Source organism: Triticum dicoccoides, chromosome 7A, assembly GCF_002162155.2.
Source record: "Triticum dicoccoides isolate Atlit2015 ecotype Zavitan chromosome 7A, WEW_v2.0, whole genome shotgun sequence".
NCBI classification, from domain to species: Eukaryota; Viridiplantae; Streptophyta; class Magnoliopsida; order Poales; family Poaceae; genus Triticum; species Triticum dicoccoides.
Window position 1 is genome coordinate 133,057,127 of NC_041392.1, and position 10,131 is coordinate 133,067,257.

At 40.9% G+C, this 10,131-nt stretch overlaps 1 long non-coding RNA gene across 2 annotated transcripts; it reads left to right on the forward strand.

The window, feature by feature from the left end:
- Window positions 1–2,097: 2,097 nt before the first annotated feature.
- On the forward strand, window positions 2,098–6,599 carry LOC119328138. 2 transcript variants are annotated; one of them, XR_005158854.1, is made up of 5 exons: window positions 2,098–2,507; window positions 2,595–2,638; window positions 2,741–2,832; window positions 4,616–4,994; window positions 5,082–6,599. It is a non-coding gene; the product is annotated as an uncharacterized LOC119328138 (long non-coding RNA). The 2 variants fall into 2 exon arrangements; XR_005158853.1 differs by having other exon boundaries at window positions 2,741–4,994.
- The last annotated feature ends 3,532 nt before the right edge of the window (window positions 6,600–10,131 follow it).

Below are 10,131 nucleotides of genomic sequence, written 5' to 3' on the forward strand. Positions count from 1 at the left end.
AACATATTTAAAAAAATGTTTACCATGTATCTAGAATTTTTTGTTTGTATTTGAAAAAATGTAAGTGTGTATTTAAAAAATGTTCACCATCCATGGATCAAATTATTTCGTGAATTAGATTTCACTTGCTTGTCTACGGTTCCCTTGCATGTGCTCGGGATAGGTGTTTTGTATTTAACTTAAATATTTTTCAACATACTTAAAAATTGTTCACGGTGTATTTTAAAAAGTTCAACTTATCTTTGCAAAATGTTCATCATGTATTTAGGAAATGTTCATCATATATTTTAAAAAGTATTTAGCATGTATGCAGATTTTTTAATGTGTATTTAGAAAATGGTTAACGTCTATCTAAAAATGAGTGTGTCAAGAATATCAATATATTTTTAAAACATGGGAAGAAGAAGAAGAAGAAGAAGAAGAAGAAGAAGAAAACACAAGAAAACAGAAAAATGGAAAAGAAGCAAAAATAGTAAAATAAGTAAAAAAGTAATTCAAAGAAAAATATCCCGAAAACTAATAAAACCGGTAGTAAAAAGGGGAAGAAAACCTTCCGGACACAGTCAGAAAAATAGGTCATCCTCTCGCTCCTTTTTTTAGGTGATCTTGCTCCTTTATTGTGATGCGCTGTTGGCAAGCGTGGTGTAGATCTCGCTATAGGCGAGATTTAGCAATTGGGCTCTTACCAGCCCGTTGCACAAATGTGTTTCCAGCGTGAGAATTACAGGAGAGCAACTAGTTAACGGCCACTCCTTCGGGAGCCTCGCAACGACCAGCGCCACTTGGCGTGCTCTCAGTCATTCGCCACGTGTCGTGCTCTGGGCACTCTCTCCGGATTTTTTTCCCGCACGTGTTTTCGGTTTTTTAAAAAAATACTGGTTTTTTTGACGTTTCGGTTTTCCATCGGTCTTAGCTTTTCAATATAAAAAATTAAAAAATCATTTTACGCGAAAAAACGTGTTTTTTTCCTTTCATGAGAGTCACGGTTTTGCTTCTGCGAAAGGCACGGTTTTGCTTTCACGAGAGTCACGGCCGTGCCTCTCAAAAATGAAAAAAAATGTGTTTACTATTTTTTTTTTCGCGAGAGTCACGGTTTTGCTTCCGCGAGAGGCACAGGTGTGCTTTCGTGGGAGTCACAGCCGTGCCTTTCGGAAACGAAAAAAACGTGCTTTCTGTTTTTTCTTTCGCGAGAGTCACGGTTTTGCTTCTGCGAGAAGTATGGTTGTGCATTCGCGAGAGTCACGGCCATGCCTCTCGGAAAGGAAAAAACGTGTTTTCTATTTTTTTTTGCGTCAGTCACGGTTTTGCTTCCGAAGAGTCACGGTTGTGCTTTCACGAGAGTCACGGTCGTGCCTCCTCGAAAACGAAAAAAAAAACGTGTTTTCTCTTTTTTCCGTGAGAGGCACGGTTGTGATTTTGTGAGAGGTACGGCCGTGTCTCTTTCGGAGAGGGAAAAACCCGTACTCCTGGTTCGGTTTTTTCGTCCGGTTTTTTCATGAAAAAAAGTTGTCAAAACCTATCAACATAGGATTTAGTTTTGAAGATCTCGACGCGAGAAATCCAACGGTGAAAGCGGTTCGAGATTTGGACACACAGTTTGAGAGATAAAATATTTTGAATAAACGAATCTACGAAAAAAGAAAAAACTCCCAGGTTGCGACAAGTGACGCCCTGCATGTGCGTCACTTGTCGCAACTAAGAAAATTAAAGTAATCTTTGCAACGACTACTCCTTAATTAGTGATTTCGAAGTTACACTAACCAGTCCGTGGGCTAAAAATTGTTCTCGTAAGCTTGAACCGATTCATGGGCCTTAGAATGCACGGAGCTGCATCAAAGGAGTTGGTCAGTTGCTGGCGGTTACCTCTTGTGGGGACTTTCAGGGATCATTTTTCTACATCTACACTACTATTAATCTACATCTACATCTACACTTCTACACTACTATTAAACAATCAAACAAGAATTTTTTTACATGCACCTAACAATTAGGCCCACGATACCGCATGAACCGATCAACACCGTACGATTAGTCCCACATATCTTAATCTAACAGCCATCATTGATTTAATAAATCTCTGGTGTATACTTAGCAATTTTCAATGACTGACCATACTCCACCTTCACCAGCGAAGAAATATGGTAACTACCAGATCCGCGTCCCCTACAATCACGCAACCAATCCAGCACCCGGAGCCGCCGCGGAGGTCCTGCAATCACGCACGCAAAAAGAAAAGAAACTGCCGGCTATCAAGACACCAAAACAACGCAGAGGAGTCGTCTTTGATCTCCACCGCCGCGGCGATTGATTTCTCCGACTGGGGCTGAGGCGGGGACGGGGAGGAGCGGCTCGCATCGGTCCCCACGTCGTCCTCCTACTCCTCCTCGGCGACGCTGGTCGGCGCGGCGGACCAGGCGGTAGCCGAGGGCATGTGGAGACTCCTCCTCCCGGATCCCATCCCAACCCCTCCCCTTGCTCTCGAACGTGTCGACTGACATGGACTCGTGGTACGTCCTCCCACCTTCTCACGTCTCCCTAAACAGCTTTCCATCCCTTGATTTCTTATGTTTTTGTTTACCGCTGCCCATGTTTAGAACGCAATTTGAGGGCGAGGTGGGCGGTGACGGAGGCAACAGAGGTGTGTTGCCGCCGGCGACATCTGGGCGTCGTCTCTGGTGAATCTCTTTCTGATGGATCCAAGGACGTACCTCTAACTGGTCATGTCTCTCCCTTCAAGCAGATCCATGTGAAGCCGCTGCTTTCAGTAGCCCAGGGGATGTGGCCAAGCTAGCTAACGTTGTCCAATCTCTCTTCAGATGCATGGCTCCGCAGGTACCAGTGTTGGGAATTGTGGGCTATGCGGTCTACCCTCTAATTCTTCTGTCTTTTCCGTGGTGCCGCTCATATTGAGTCTAGAGGGTAGGGACCTATTTATAGACTCCACTTCCAGGTGTTTTAATATTCCACCTGTTTCCGGAAAAATCCGTGTGACTCCTGAACAATGTTACCAACCACGATAAAACATGTCAGTTTTTCGAGTCTAAATATACTATAGTCCCTAGCACACATGTGTGAGTCATGTGCCATGGTTAGATTGTATGTGAGATCAACTTCCAATCTTAATCATGTGGGTCAACAGCCTGCAGAGCCGATCCTGCAAAACAAACCCAGCTCTTCCACCCTGTGATGTCCCAGAAAATACATACGTACATATAAAATTCCAGTAGAGTCGATCCCTATTAATTCCTCTATTGTATTCCATCACAGTCGTCCTCGGCAGCTCGAGTATTATTTCCTCGAGTGAAATTCCGCATCACTTATTCCCAGTCACAAACATTAATAATATGAATAATTCCACATTGAGTTAAATAAATAATAACCATGTTGAAAGCCACATAAGTATCCAACAACCAGGACAGGATCACGCCGGAAAGCATGTTGTGTACGCCTCCTGGTGCTTGGGGCCATCCATCCCTCACTCCTTCCCGTTAGTGTGGCACATTGGCATACAAAGAACGGTAATGTTGTCTACTAAATCTGCACCCACCATTCCCTTTTTTGTGCACATTAATATAGTGAGTTGTTTGAACTCTTAACCTTTTGAACTCAGAGATAGACAGTTTTGTATGGAAATGCAGATTATTTATTTTCGCCCCACTAGACTAATGCGGCTCTGACATGCATAGTGTAAATAGATGAATTTGTTCATGTTTCACAGCACCAACATCATTTGAAGAAACGTTTAAGCTGCATGATTATGCTTCTTTAATTATGCCAGAACCCTCATGTTACATGAATAAAATATTTGTCCTTTTGCATCATTACGATGCACACAGCCAATTGTTCGGCCTCTTAGGCTTTTTAGTTTGTTATTAAGTGCTCTTAAGTCAGAAGTTGAAGCTTATATCTAGAGTCTAAATGTTGCAAATTATCTTTTTATAGGTCAAATAATCATACAAACTTGTGCTTTGAAGCCCAAGTTTTCCCTATAGATTTCAGACTTTGATCTTGCAGCTTGTGGTGTCTTTTTACATAACCTTAGTCCATGTTGTTTGGTGACAAGTTAGAACTGGGTTGGTAATATAGTTAATAAATCTACATTTTTTTATTTGAAGAATTTGTTGTTATTGTGCCTCTAAAGAAAGAATGACAATATTGTTTATTTTTGTGCGACGACCGATTCATGACGCATACAAATATACATCATGTGCATGTGCATGGCATGAAATAGCAACCAAGCTATTACACAGGTCAAAGAAATTGCTAAAAAACTTATGCTACTTAAACTTAATTTGCTTTTCATACCTAATTTGTTTCCCTGTTGGTATGAAGAAAATCATAATATGAGTTCGATAAAGATAGTGCTTGGCATGTTAGGCACTTATTGTTGTGAGCCTTTATTGTCTTACACGACCATACATCTACACTACTATTAAACAATCAAACAAGAATTTTCATACGTGCACCTAACAATTAGGCCCACGATACCGCATGAACCGATCAACACCATACGATTAGTCCCACATATCTTAATCTAACAGCCATCATTGATTTAATAAATCTCTGGTGTACACTTAGCAATTTTCAACGACTGACCATACTCCACCTCCACCAGCGAAGAAATATGGTAACTACCAGATCCGCATCCCCTACAATCACGCAACCAATCCAGCACCCGGAGCCGCCGCGGAGGTCCTGCAATCACGCACGCAAAAAAGAAAAGAAACTGCCGGCTATCAAGACACCAAAACAACGCAGAGGAGTCGTCTTCGATCTCCACCGCCGCGGCGATGGATTTCTCCGACTGGGGCTGGGGCGGGGACAGGGCGGAGCGGATCGCATCGGTGCCCACGTCGTCCTCCTACTCCTCCTCGGCGACGCTGGTCGGCGCGGCGGACCAGGCGGTAGCCGAGGGCATGTGGAGACTCCTCCTCCCGGATCCCATCCCAACCCCTCCCCTTGCTCTCGAATGTGTCGACTGACATGGACTCGTGGTACGTCCTCCCACCTTCTCACGTCTCCCTAAACAGCTTTCCATCCCTCGATTTCTTATGTTTTTGTTTACCGCTGCCCATGTTTAGAACGCAATTTGAGGGCGAGGTGGGCGGCGACGGAGGCAATAGAGGTGCGTTGCCGCCGGCGACATCTGGGCATCGTCTCTGGTGAATCTCTTTCTGATGGATCCAAGGACGTACCTCTAACTGGTCATGTCTCTTCCTTCAAGAAGATCCATGTGAAGCCGCTGCTTTCAGTAGCCCAGGGAATGTGGCCAAGCTAGCTAACGTTGTCCAATCTCTCTTCAGATGCATGGCTCCGCAGCTACCAGTGTTGGGTATTGTGAGCTATGCGGTCTACCCTCTAATTCTTCTGTCTTTTCCGTGGTGCCGCTCACAATGCATATTGAGCCTAGAGAGTAGGAACCTATTTATAGACTCCACTTCCAGGTGTTTTAATATCCCGCCTGTTTCCGAAAAGATCCGTATGACTCCTGAACAATGTTACCAACCACGATAAAACATGTCAGTTTTCCGAGTCTAAATATACTATAGTCCCTAGCACACATGTGTGAGTCATGTGCCATGGTTAGATTGTATGTGAGATCAACTTCCAATCTTAATCATGTGGGTCAACAGCCTGCAGAGCCGATCCTGCAAAACAAACCCAGCTCTTCCACCCCGTGATGTCCCGGGAAAATACATACGTACATATAAAATTCCAGTAGAGTCGATCCCTATTAATTCCTCTATTGTATTCCATCACAATCGTCCTCGGCAACTCGAGTATTATTTCCTCGAGTGAAATTCCGCATCACTTATTCCCAGTCACAAACATTAATAATATGAATAATTTCATATTGAGTTAAATAAATAATAACCATGTTGAAAGCCACATAAATATCCAACAACCAGGACAGGATCTCGCCAGAAAGCATGTTGTGTACGCCACCTGTGCTTGGGGCCATCCATCCCTCACTCCTTCCCGTTAGTGTGGCACATTGGCATACAAAGAACGGTAATGTTGTCTACTAAATCTGCACACACCATTCCCTTTTTTGTGCACATTAATACAGTGAGTTGTTTGAACCCTTAAACTTTTGAACATGGAATTCGAGAAGCTGCAGAAGATACATGATGCATGTTATTGCAACATTGATTCTTTGCTCCATTTATTAGCACCTTATGATTTATGATTCCCAACAAAGCCGAACGAGATTGCTAAATGTTTGTTTTCTAATGATATTCAAAAAACGTGAGATATTGATTTTAACTTTGTGTCAACCATTAAGGAGCTTCTAATATGTTTATATTTGCATTAGTCGAGACACCCATTGCACATATAATCTTATTATTTTAATAATTGTCTGATGACGGTGTAGACGTACGTTGCACGTGCAAACTTACTAGTGGTGCCAAGTCGTGCGTTTAGCCGCCGCTACATGTTGCCTGCTGGTACTCGCTTTGGATTTTGTCTTTTCAAAGTGTTTTTGGGCTTTAGATGAGTCTTTTTTTGGATTTTTCAGCTTAGTTTTCGCCTGGTTTTCAATGGATTTTGGAGATTTTTTTGCGCGAAATTTTTGTATGCTTCTATGAGAAGCACATATTTGCTGGGAATAAAATTTTCTTCCACGAGAAGCTCATTTATGCTTCTTAGAAAGGGAGCAATCATTTGCTTTCACGAGAAGTATAAATCTCATGAAGGCACATATTTGTGCTTCTTAGAAAAAAAATATGCTTCCACAGGAAGCACAGATTTGCATCTTGTGGCAGCACATATTTACTTTCACGATGTGCTTCTTAGAAAGCATATATTTGCTTCTCGTGTTGGCACAGATTTTCAAGTTGTGCTTCTTAGAAAAAAAAAACTATGCTTTCACAAGAAGCCGAGATCTGTTTCTCCTAGAAGCACATATTTGCTTCCGCGAGGAGCACACCTATGCTTCTGGAAAAAGGGAAATAGGTGAAAAACAGCAAGAGTGCTTCCGGCTCTGGGTTTTTTCTTCCATTTTTTAATATTCAATTTTTTTCGCTTTTTCGGGTTTAACTGTTTTTTAGTTTTTTCATGTTTTTTTGTCGAAACCTACTAACATGGAATCTAAGTTTCGAAGATCTCGACGCAAGAAATACAATAGTGAAAACGGTTCAGAATTTGGATGCACGGTTCAAGAGATAATATGTTTTGAATAAATTTTAGTGAAAAAAAAAGAAAACTCCTAGGTTGTGGCAAGTGGCACACATGTAGAAGGCACTTGTTAGCATCTGAGAAGGTGGGAGTGGCCTTTGTGAGGGGTAACCTTTAACTAGTGATTTTGCACAAATGGCAAGTCCAATTGGCGCGTTAATCATTTTCTAAATACACATGAAACTTTTTTAGATACACGTACCCCCTCCCTCGCGTGGTCCTCTGTTGGGCCAGCCCATTCCGGGTTTCTTTCCTCACCAGTTTTGGGAAGAGAGTGGATTTTCAAGACCCGGGTGCCCCGGCACCCCCGGTCTGGACCTAGGAATCTATGCCACGCACTACATTAATTACTACTTGGTTTAGCAGGCCTATTCAAACAGTAACTGAGCGAACTGGGTTTTGTAGGGCACTGTAACATTTTAGGCAGATTCTTTTGTCACTTTCCAGTCCGCCGATTGGACATGCCGGCCCGTGATTCATACTCTGCTCTTCGCTTGACAAGGGTTGGTATTTACTGAATCCACTGTTCAGAGTCACGCGTGCCATCGAAAATGTTTCGTTTCTGCTTTCTGGTTCCACCATGACCCATCACGGTCAACAGCCGTATATATATATTGCTATCAAAAAGTAACTTGTTTTTTTAGAGCAAAAAGTAACTTGTTTGGTCTTTTTTGGTTCATAGGATAAAATTATCGTAGGAATAGAAATTTTGTAGAAAATGAGATGATATGTATCCCAAATCTTATGAGTAGGAATAGGAAATGAGATGTTATTTGATTGACACCAAATGAATTTTTTCATTGAGTCTAGGCTCATTTTTACTTTCATATGAAATGTGAAGGATAGTAACCAATTCTACGTAGGAATAGAAATCTATTCCTATAAACCAAAAGGCTCTAAAGAAAAAAAATTATAAAAATTCTATCCTCTAGAATTTCTATGAAATTCCTCCAAACCAAATGAAGCCTTAGGCTGCTGTGAGCTCTCATGCGTCACACTCATGAACAGTGACCGTTCTGTCATGCATGTCGCCATACAGGCTAGGGCACCTATTGCATGCACCTATTGCCTACCTGCGACCCTATTAGATGAGCGAAATAGACTGACAAAGCTGGTCAGTGCCCTACACCCATACCTACTCTCTCTCTGCTGCAGTGTCTGCAAATTGCCTGCCTAATTAGCCTGACACGGTAAATGGCCTGCTACTACAGTCTTCAAAGCACGAATCTTGGCGTCGCTGTACGCACCAGATAAAAGGGTGTCGGGACTCCCGAGTGCTGTTGCACCTTTCCGTTTTGGGAATGTCCTGCAACCTTCCTTGAAATGTTTTGTTTTTACTTTGTTTTTTCTACCATTTTCTTTCTTCTTTTTTCTTTTTTAATGTTTATTTTTATTTTTTATTTTCTTTTATGTGTTTATTTTTATTTTTACCTTTCTCTATTTCATTTTGCGAACACTTTTTACAAATTCGTCATTTTTTAATTGGCAGTAGTTAGATACTATTTCGACAATATATGTATAAAATAGACAGCGACGGCACTTTCTAATGTTCAGCTACATCTGTCTTCTTGCATGCATCTTTGGTGTTTGCGTCGTCGTTGTCCGCCTCCTTCACATGCCCTTCATTGCAAGCGATCCACCTCGCTAGCACCCAACACGCCGTCTGTGATGAGTAGTCTGCCAAGCACTATAACTCTAAAAGAAGGATGATTTTTGCCATCTCAAGAGGTACCCGTCCACTATGTTTTCCCCATGTTACCATACTCCATTTGACCTACGAGATTTTTCGTATCCCCATTGGTTCAACATTTGATCTAGCAGCATCTAATTTGCATGATGTTTTATTGTGTAGTGGATTATCCTTAAGTTGTTTTGAGGAGAAAGGGATGAGCAAGATGGTTTTCTGCAACCATATTTACATCTTTGGAGCATACTTTGGTCAGGACGTTGGAGCTACAAACAGATTCTTGGGCGGGCCAATGTGAACCTAACTGGGCTGCTGCAACTGACATGTGTTATAGTGCGTGGGCTGGGCCTAGTTACAAATATGTATTTTTGCAAAAAAAAGTAGGGCGGGCCAAGGCCTGGTTTGGCCCTCAGGTAGCTCCGCCAGTGGGTGGCTACCATGTTGCTTCAACATGATGGAGTTAGTTAGTTTTTTTAAGGGAACAACTGTATTAGATTGTTTAGTCATTCATATATTGTAGTGTCTTGACACTATAATACTAGCTTGTTCAGTATTTTCCCCACATTTTATGAAAGATTTTGAAATAGAACAACGATGGTATATATGATGTAAAATGACGAGTAAGCATTTTTATTTAGAAGAAGTTATGGAAATAAATTTTGCTTAATACAAACTGATCAACATGTGGGTATGTGTATTTCTCTTTGAATATAATCAAACATCATGCATTGCACGTGCACGCTAACTAGTTTTTCAAATTTGCAACTTTATTTTGAAATGTGAATTTTTTTTGAACTTGTGAGCATTTTTTAATTGGGAAATATTTTTTACATTTGGCAACATTTTTTAAATTTGCAAAGATTTTTTTGTTTTGACGAACATTTATGGAACTGCATGACCATTTTTCAAATTCATGATTTTTTCAGCGAATAGTTTTTGAAGTGATGACCTTTTTTAAAATTCAATAACAACTTTTCAAATTCATGAATTTTTATTGAATTTTGGGAACATTAAAAAATCATGAACATGTTTTAAATTCGCAAGCATTTTATTAAATTTCAGAACATTTTTTGAATACACGAATATTTTTCAAATCATGAGCACCTTTTGATCTCTCGAACCTTATGTTTTCTCAAAATCGTGAACATTTTTTGAATATGCGAACATTTTCTCAATCATTTATATTTTATGATTTCTTGAATTTTTTTTTTGAAATCATGAGCATTTTATGTTTTCTTGAGCATTTTTTTTCTCTAAATCCACTT